This window comes from Drosophila erecta, unplaced genomic scaffold, assembly GCF_003286155.1.
Source record: "Drosophila erecta strain 14021-0224.00,06,07 unplaced genomic scaffold, DereRS2 tig00000021-arrow-pilon, whole genome shotgun sequence".
NCBI lineage: Eukaryota > Metazoa > Arthropoda > Insecta > Diptera > Drosophilidae > Drosophila > Drosophila erecta.
The window spans coordinates 11,067,579-11,078,067 of record NW_020825198.1 but is presented as its reverse complement, the minus strand read 5'-3'; positions in this window follow the sequence as shown (position 1 = coordinate 11,078,067).

The following is a 10,489-nucleotide window of genomic DNA, read 5'->3' as shown; positions in this document are numbered from 1 at the left end:
CTCTATTATTCATCCGAAATTCTAGTACATTTTTAATTAAACTAAAACTAGTTATATGCAACCAAATGCAGGTTTTTCCTTGTGTAAAACTCCGCCGTTCCTTAGTTTATGTGAAACTAAAGGCAAAAAGTTATATCCCTAGCATAGCTCGTTCCCATTTCACATTTTACAACTCACCCTTTGCTGCAAGTCCGTTTCGGTACATTTTATTTTATAATCTGAGTTTATTTCTCGAGTGGATGTTTGTCATAAAACTCTGTAGCCTCCTCATTTCTCATTTCACATTTTCTCAACATTTTTCTGTCCTGCGTTCTCTGCTGCTCCAGAGATTTTCAATTGAATGTGGGCCGCGATGCATTTTTAAAAATGATGGAAACTTTGTTGAAGAGCCTCCTTATTCCTATTCTACTTGAAATAGAGCTGAAAATCGTGCAACAAATAAGTGCCCAAGTGGAGAAATGAAAACATTAAATAATATGTGAAACTTAGCTAGTATTTTACTCGTCGTTACTAATTTGAATTTTTGAGTTCCTGCCTATATCGATATGGATCTTTTTGCCTATTTCTCATTTGAACCGATTTCAATTAGGCACCTTTCGAAAATATTTTTTTTTAAAGCAAGTGAAGGATCCCGACATCTTTATCTCGTTTTTATCGCCTCATTATTCTTTTCTCTTTCAACATTCCCCCCACATTCCGTGCCAATTTGGCCGTTTTTCAGCACATTCCCCCGAGTTGCGAAAACATCCTCACTCATCTCATCCACGATCCTTGGCAATCATCGTCAACGCATTGCTCAAGGTGTCATTTCCGGCTGCCCGGCCATTTTCCCCCTGGCCCCATGGTGCCCATCCTGCGTCCTCCACTCTGATTTCATTCCCTTGCCATCTGAAAGCAGTGTCAGGAGCAGTTGGTAAGTAACAAAATTAATTTTCGTACAATCCGGCATCAAGGAGGAACAACAGGAACAACAATGGGAAGCAATAGCAGAGCGTTAAAAAAGGTGCAACCAAGCAGAGAGTTTTATCAGAGGAGTGTGCCCTCCACCTCCCGTTTGAGCTCTTCAATCTCCTCCTGCTCCGCCATCCCATTCCGTCCCTTCCCATCCCGAATTCCCATTTCAGAGCCCTACATCCAACATACCGTGGTGCTGGCCTTTTGTCCAGTGGAGCATGGCAAAGCGGCTCCTTGACAGGACAACGCAGGAACAATCGCAGCGTTTTCAACATGTACTAATTTTCCACTCCACACCATGGAACAATCACCCACACGCTCACGAACACACACACAAGCACAGATGCACGCCCACACGCACAGGACACACACACACACACACATTCATTTTCAAAGGACAAAAGCCATTGCAGGGACTTGGACTTGACGCGTTTGGTCCTTGGCACTACAAGGGATTAACCTCAAAAAATCTCATCAAAGTCAAAGCCAAGAGGAAGACAACGGACAAAAAAATAAAGATGGTGTCCAGGAAGGTGGGAGGCGACACACTGAAAGAAAATATTGCTCATTTTTCAAACAGATCATTGTGCTCAACATTGAATTTTATCTTTGATTTCGTTGTTTAGTGATTATAGCTTGGTATTTTGTTATTCTATTTGAGGATCAGTATATTAATTTAGTGCAACACGTTTTTCTATTTGAAGATCAGTATATTAGCTTAGTGCGAAAGATCAAACCCCAAAAACTTCGAGGCTAGAGGGTTCTTCAGATTTATCAAATGGCTTAAGACTCTTGCACAAAGTTCTTGACTTTGGGTCAGCTGCCTTTTCTTCCGTGTGGAGCAAATGGGTGGGAGTCTGCAAATAGCATAAGAACGCACACACTGAAGTAGGGGGAACATTGGGGATGGAGCCGTAAAAATAAACCACCCAAAAGTGGGCTAAAATGAAGTTGTGTGTGCCAAGAACAATAAAAATGGCAAAGGAAGCTGCGAGCAGCAAAAGACCATGGAAAACAGCAGTGGAAGGGGGGACAGAAGGGAAGAGAAGGCTGCCAACATGATGATGATGGCTAAAAGTTACAGCCTCGAACCAATGTGAGGAAAAAAAGCCCAAGCGAGAAAAGAAAACCCAAAAGGAAAGCTCGCAGCGAAGGAATGAAGGAAAGAACAAATGGAAAAAGACGTGCCACAGACAGTGCGGGGGAGGGGGAGGCGGAGGGGATGGAAAGTTAGGGGGTTGGCGAGGCGACAGAAAAAAATTATACAAATACAAAAGGAAGAAATCAAATGGGCAAAAAAGGACAATGACAAAAGAAAATAATACAAGCGATTGGGTTGAAAGCCGTTGTGGGTGGTGGCTTGAAGCACAGGGGTTGCAATGACGAACGTCCGATGACAATGACATTTTTTTCTTTTTTTGTTGTAGTATAATTTAGCTGTGTGTTCTTGAATAAAACCTGTGCATATGCAGCTCAAATTTATATCCGATATTTCCACGAGGAGCGGATGTGGAGTGGGACATGGGCGAAAATATCCTGGCAGCTTGTCAAGGGTCTCGAAACGAGACAGCCAAGGGATGGGTTTGCGAATTTCGGGTTGGGGGATGACTGGCATCCAGACAGTGGCAACCTTCTTATGGAATAATACCCCGAATATGCGTAAATTTATTTTTTTCCGCCTGATTCATTGTCCTATGCAAATGAGACGGAATCGGAATCACAGCGAGCTGGGGGATGGGGGGGTGAGTGGAAAAAGAAAATGCTTAAAATTTTAAAAGTGGCAAAAGGCAAAAGGAAAATGAAAAATGTTCGAGCGAAACCGCAGGAACTTTGCCTCGTTTTATGCATCTTTTTTGCGCCAGTCAAACCAAATTCCTGCCACTTAGCGGCAGCTTCGTCATTTTCTGGGTAATTCGAAACTTTCCCCAAGGGATTAGATGAGCGTGAGGTGGCCAGAATGGGTGGCATTGTGGGTGGCTGCCTGCTGCGGCATGTAAGTTGACTATTATTTTGACATGACTACACAATCAAAGCTTGAAAATATCCAGAGAACCCGGTTGCCCTTAAAGCTGCTTTGCTTATGGCCATCCCTCTCCCCGCGATATTTGCAGTTTCCCCCCAGCGACCGCCAACCACCCACATCAATGGCAAACGACCTTCGCTGACAAAATGCACAGTGGCATGGAAATTTCGCAGATGCTGGGTTGGAATTTTCGGGGTGGGGGTAATTGATGTGGTCGGAATATATGCATATTTCATATTAATTTTAAGAAAAAGCCGAGGGAATTCGTAAATGGTGAAGGGTGTCCCATTTTAATTAAGTTTCAACTTTGCCCTGCCTCTTGTAAATGCAAGCCATTTCTTAAAGTTGGAATAATCATTTGTAAACTTACAAGGTAACAACATTGATTATACTTGCTGATGTCATAAAACGAAGCAGTACTTCAACATTTAATATAACCTTTAACTTACTAAGGGAATACTTCTACATTTAATATACATTTTATAAGGGAGACTCCAATATATTATTTTGCTTACTTATAGCCGTTTTAATAAATCTCTACCCGTGTTTTTGGTATAATTTTATGTTTGCTTGCCTTTTCCCAACTTATTTGCAGATCTTTTCGTGGAGTGCATATTAAGTTAACACAAGGGCCTTTAATTGTTATATCTGTTAAGCTGGCTCTTATGAGTTAATCCCCCAATTTTCGACCACTGTGCCATGTCTGTTGAACATCGCTGTCGCGCTGCCTTCGCTGTCGTCTCTAAGCCAAACATTGTGTTGACGGCTTTTAGGCATGTGCGTGGTGCTGGCTGAACCTCTGAAGGGGGTGGTGCTGCAGTGGGTGGTGGTGGTGATGGTGATGGTGATGGGGGTTTCATTCGGTACTCGGTGTTTTATTCCGCCCGGGTTTGGGTGCGCCAGAGGGCTGTAATAACAATGACGACGATGACGACGACGACGGCGACGACGAAGTCGCCCAGCAGAGTTGACAATATGCGCAGAACCATCGTCCTCCAACCGCCACCTTGCCGCCCATCTGTCTCCAGCAAGTCGCGTCAGTCTGTCCCCTTCTGCCCTCTCCCCATTCGGACCAAAGTCTTCAGCCACTGCCCCCATCCAAGCGCCCAACATCCAAACACCAAAAACGCCCTACCCTTAACCCATGCTCATATCGCTGGCAATTTTCTATAATCCTTTTTGCCCTTTGCAAGCAACTTCTACAAGTTGCTGCCGTGTTGTTTTTGTTACTGTTTGAGTTTCATTGTTGTTGCTGGTGAAAGTTTATGAAAAGTGACTGCGTTAGCAGAAAATATTATGCTGCCAGCGGCAATGACTCCACACAAAAAGCAGAAGCCCAGCCCTAAAAGTGAGCCGCCCACTACAAAACAGCACCCTCTCAACTGAGTGCTCTCCCCACTTTTGGCCATAAACTCTTTTTTATTTCATTTTATATATCCATTTTTTTCCACCTCTTTTTTGTGCAAGAGCTGGCAAAGTTTTAACTTTTGCTACCAAAGTTGGCTAAATGTTTAAATTCAAGAGGGAAAACACACGCAGATACAACATTGTGTTGGCCTAACGTGGCCACAGTGCGTATGCGTGATGTACTCGACCCCTTCCGCAGCATTTTCCAGCCCAAAAACTTGCTGAGCTTAAATCAAACTTTTTGGTCATCTGACGGGAAAGGGGCATTCTAAATTGAGGAGGTTTGTTGGGCGGCGAGGGGCGTCGGAAAGTCCTTTTAGATCTGCACTTCAACTTTTGGGTCAACGTCTGTTTGTCTATTTGTTTGTCTGTTGCTATCTGCGTCTGACTGTCCTTGTTGTTGGCGCTGTTGTTGTTCCGCTGGGGTTTCTCTTACCAATCCGGCTTTTGCACTCTGACCATCCTTTTTTGGGCGCACTCAATGTCTGCTCGATTTGTTTGTACATTTCCCTCACAGGGCAACATCACCCCCTGCCAAAAGTTCCAAACTTTTCAGCTGACCATTGGATATTGTCCTTCTCCATCTTTTTGGGTCTAAGTGTTTCTCTCTGTGTGTGTGTGTGTGTGTGTTTGTGTGTGTGTGTGTGAGAGAGCGACCTTTTTGTGAATTTTTGCCTTGACTGACTTGTCCGTCGTCCTGCGGTCCTTGGACTCCTCTGCCTTGCCAAGTTGCCTTGGCCCCAAATTCTGCTGCTGCCACTGCTGCCTTTCTCTATTAACTTTTCGTTTTAGCTACTTTTTCTTTGTCCCTTCCGACGGACAGTGGGTCCTTCAGTCCTTCAGTCCTTCGGTACGTGTATCTGTGACCTGCAGAGACTGATGACCACGGGATCTGAACGGATCTGGGGGTTCGGGTTGGTTAGGTTTTCCATTTGGCATGGGTTTGTCGCTCGAGTGTCGCCAGCCGAGGGGCGAAAAATGATTTGTGGATGGTTAACAAGAGGTTGAAACTATTTAGGGGATGAAACTCCAGCTGAAGAGCCACCGATGAATAATTGGACGGAGTTAATGTCGGATTGGGGGGATGTTCATTTCCATTTATGTGTATTAATTATAATAAGTATTATTATTCGTTGTGTATTTTAGAATTTTTATAATATTATACCATGTTTTAATATACAAGTTAAATGATTATCGTGCCAATTAAAGGACTTTAAATAAAAAGACAACGAAACTAGCTTTTTTATTAACAATAATTATAAATAATGGTCCGCTCCGGTTTTTTTGTAGAAAAATTAACTATTTTATTAAAATGTGTTTTGAACATACACCTTAAAGTACTAATTTATTAATTTATTCACCCTAGTGATATTTATAATACTGTGAATCTTGTTCAACATTCAGTAATTGTACCCCTAGGATTTCTTATAAAAAGAGCAATCGGCTCTACTTTCCATCTCCTAAGCAAATGTTTATTTGATCTTTATTCAAATTGCTTTTCCATCCTCAGGCAATCGTAATCTATCATGTATTCCCCAAAACAGCATATTATCATCACCATCTTATGAGGCATATCCCCCGTTATTTGTCCGTCCTCCTCGTTTCATCCACCAACTACAACTCGATTATACTCCAGTTGGCAGATGACAAAATATCGCACCAAAGTCGACAGTCGCCGTCACAGTTCTGGCTGCCTCTTTTTCCTACACCCAATCCCATCCGTATGTCCGCTCCAAATAAATACAGCCATCTGCCCTCTGCCCCTTTTCCACCACCTGACGCCCGCTCCTTGGAAAAACCATAGCAATGCCATAGTCCACGCTCCGTACGGTCCGATGTCCTTAGTCCGAAAAGGACATGCTATAATTTCCAGCAACAACAGGGCGTGGGGTGTGGGGAAACCCGAATGGGAAAGAGGGAGAGGGCTAGAGAAATAAAGAAAACCGACTAAAGTAACCAAAGCAGAGGAAAAAAAGCAACAATCCCAAATGCGGCAACAACAGCTACAAACAACTTAGGCCAAGCCATGTCCCTGTACGACCAAAAAGCTCGCCCATAGTTGTCCATTCCACCACCCCCTGCAAACACTGTGCAAAATACTACATGCTTGCGGCTCAAATAAACAAATTCAATTTCCGAATGTATGATAAAACGAAGAAAATTAGGAAATTATGAACTCTTAACCCCGAAATATGCTAAAATAACTTGTATATTTAGTTTTAAATAAAACATAGAACTTCATTCTGAAACAATGCGGTTGACCTGTTTGCCAGTGCAATTATCCCTGTATTGGTATGCATGCCTTGGTATGCCATCACGCAAAATGTTCCACTGTCCACCCGCTCCACCTCCATTTCGCCGGCGACACCCCCAATCCGCACCCACCTCTTAATGGGTGGCTTGACAGGGTTTAAGCTCTTTTACGGGGCAGATTGTGTTTCCACAACAACAACCCAAGCAACAGCTAGAGCATCAGGACGAGGGACAAGGACTCGCGGTGCAGAAGAGGCAGCAAAGTAAACTCGGAAAAGGTTGCATTTGATGGCCAAAAGTGGGGGCAAGGAGATATGAAAGCCAAGTGAGCTAGCGATGGCCGGACTACAATTATGATTTAAGGATAGCTCAGTGTTTAATCTTAATGGGCTTCGTTCTAAGTACATTACTCTAAGAATCTTATTATTTTTTTCATTTTTTATTTTCAGCTTAAAGAATGTTAACATGGGGGTATATACACAGTTTAGGCTTCTGTTAATATGTCAGAAATTTTCTCAAATAAAAGACTAGAAATAGAAGGAAGGATATACTAATGATAAATCACGATAGACTAAAAATAAAACTTTTGGCTTGTCAATACTATTTAATGTTATTATTAAGTACGAGCATGTATTTATACCCTCTTTCAGTTGACCTTTAACCTTTTTCTTGTGCGTGTCACGACCGTTTGCCATCGCTATATTCGACAATGGAAAAGACGTTGGCGGAAAATAAGCTGGCAAAAACCTGATTCTACTTTGGCGCAAAACTTTCTTAGCTTCGACTTTTGTTAGTAGTTGCCTCGACTTTCTTGCCCACTTGCCGCCCCCTTTTGGTCCTTATCCTGCCAGGACTCTCCTCTTTCTCCGCCACTTTTCTTCTTGGCTGTTTTGCTGCTATGTTGCTTTTGTAAATTGGTAAAAGTTTGAGTTTAATTCAATTCGGAACGGTAGCTGTGAGTGGTAGCTTCCTAAAGGATAACGAAAACGTTGCCACTGTGGGTTGGTGGTGGGGGATGGTGAGCGGGGGTTGTCTGTATGTGTGCCCAAGGGTGTGGGTGTAAAGGATATCACGCGCAAATTGCGGTGCCTGACTGCAAAAAGGGAGAAAAGGAGGCAAAGCAAAGGATGGCCCCACGGGCGCCACGAAAAGTTCTCGTTGTTTTCCTCAACGTTGTTGTTGCAACATGTAGGGTCGACGAAAATGGGAGGGCTAACGTTTGGCTTGTTGCTCGGCACATGCAACTCTTGGCACGTAGTCGCTCCTAAATGTGACATGTTCGTAGGGACAGCGGCACGGACTCAAGGGAAGTGAAAGGGATAACCGTACGAATAACAAATGGTTGCAACAAAAGCAATACAAAACACTTTTAGGACAAAAGTCGCCATCCCACTAAATTGTTGCTGCATTTTATAGATTTTGGTTGCACCACCTCTGGGTATTCCACCCCGCCCCCAGCATTTTATTAGCAATTCCACACCCCTCGAAGGAAGAGTCCTCCCACCTCGTACTCAACAGTTGTTGGTTTTGTTGTCGCTGTGCATTAAGTGTTGCCAACTTTATTTAATGGCATAACAGTTGACTGCCAGTCATTGGCCTCGCCCTCCCCCCTGGTGCACTGTAAAATTATGGAATTAACTAGGGAGTCTTAAAATCCTATTGCTATATACAAACAAGCCTAGGTAGAACAGGGATTCATTAGTGAATTTGGGCTTGAATTTATTGATTTTTATTGTTTTTAAATTATAAAGTTAATGAATGTTAAGGTTAAGTGGTATTGGTATAAGGGAGAAAAGCTATTAGGCAGCTCGAAAATAATTCTAAATTTTAACTGTGCAAACAGAGTCATTAGTCAGGAGTAGAAGTCCGCTGACTTTTTGGAATACTCTAAGCATAATTATAAAAAAGCAGTACGTCTTTGCCGTGAGTTACTTAACGAACCTAAAATAGCAAGCCAAAAAGTGGGAACGCCGAGGGGTGGGGGCGTGGAAAGCATTGTTTGGTTGTCTGCCTGGGAAATTCACTAATTTGAAAATGTTTCGTGCCTTGGTGACTTTTTTGCCGTCGTTATTTTTGGTTTGTGTGGTTGTGAGCAAGGCGTAAATTGTCTATTAGTCAGTGGAGTAAACGAGAGAGAAATTGCTGCACATTTTTATTATGTGCTCTTTTGCTTTCCGTTTTTGTTTTTCGTCTAAGGGATGAAATTTAATTAAGATACTTTGACGTCTCGCAGATACACAAACAGAAGGCTCCCAGCCACCCAAAGGCCCCACATCCCACATCCAAGGACAGAAACATTTGGTCCTTGGGATAATTCAATTTGTATGTGTATTGCTATGTGTGGGTGTGGAAAATCATCAATATACAAAGGCAGCAGCCAAGACGTTGACAATGTCATGGGCTCCACCACCCAACCACCCATCGGCATGAATGGGTGGGGTATTTAGGGGGCGGTGGTTCACTCACTTTCATTTTGTCATTTCGATAATTTTCGCCTTGTTGGATATATTTGGGTTTTGCTTTATACTGTGGGGATGACGATGACTGAAGGGCAGCAGGCTTCTGTTAATGTATATACCATTTTATTGGGGGAGATTTGTGTTCGGCACAGGCCACTTGTGTGTTTCCTTCGATAATGAAATTACTTATCTATGTCATCTATGCTGATTTGGGTGTAGAGGCATTTTGGAGTTAGGTGAAAGCTTTTGAGAGATTCAAGTGCACGATAAACTTAAAGTGGAAAAGAGTTGACACATGCTTGATCCTAATTTACATAATAAAATTGGGCTTTGAGTGCTCTTTAAAATTGCAGTAATTTTTAGGTACATACAATATTTTTAGGACCCAGCTATATATTTGGTCAATAGTTATAATTTCTCTTCTTGAGATGAAATGGATTAGAAGCGCATTAGTTTTATAAGCATTGTAAGTTTCCAAGCAGAACTTCCTCGAAACATTTTTCTATTAGCTTTTGACAGCTTCCGAAACAAGTTTCTGGTGAGGAGTTCTTTGATCTGTCTTGGTCAATTTGCCCCCAGGTCAGGAAGTCCCATGTAGAACCATTTGGTTCCGCCCAAGGCCCCAATCCCCCCCGGTCATCGCATTAAAGTTGATAGCTTTCCAAACTGCCGGGGATATGGGGTAATGGAGAAAGGAAAGTCACTCGCATGACGCAATCTGGCAATTATCTGGTTGCCATCCTCAAAGTTGCTTCCTTCTTGCTCGTCGCCAAACCCAGAACCCAAAACCCAGAACCCAGGACCCAGAACCCAGAACTCCATCGAATCTGTTCGAGGGGCGTCGTTTGTTCTATTGGAAATTTAATTAGGTTTACATCATTTTCGTGCACTTCTGCCAGATGGGCTGCGCCCCAAGAAACAAGTCCAAGTTGGCCAGAAACAACTTTCACTTTGGGCATTAACTTCTTGAAGGGGCACTCAATTAGAGGCGCATCTACAAGTCAAATATTTTGACTGGGCACTGGGAACAATACGAGCATCCGTCTTCGATTAATTAAACTTAACCTCGTCGGCTCGAGGGAGGGGAAAAGATGCTCTGGCTTGGCATAACAATGCATTAACGTACCGCTGGCTGTCAGACAGCAACCACCACCCAATAAAATATTAATGGTTACAATTATGTGCTACGTGGCAAGGATAACAAAGTTCGCATCCTAACGCAATTACAAGACAATCAAAAAAAGCAGCAGCTGAGGAAGTCCGACCAGCAACACACGCAATAATTTATGCACCAGCAAAAATATTATTACTCAAATTTCAATTTATTTATTTGGAGTGGTGATACACACAGCAAGTATTCTTTAAAAAATAACTGAAATTAAATTTTTAAAAA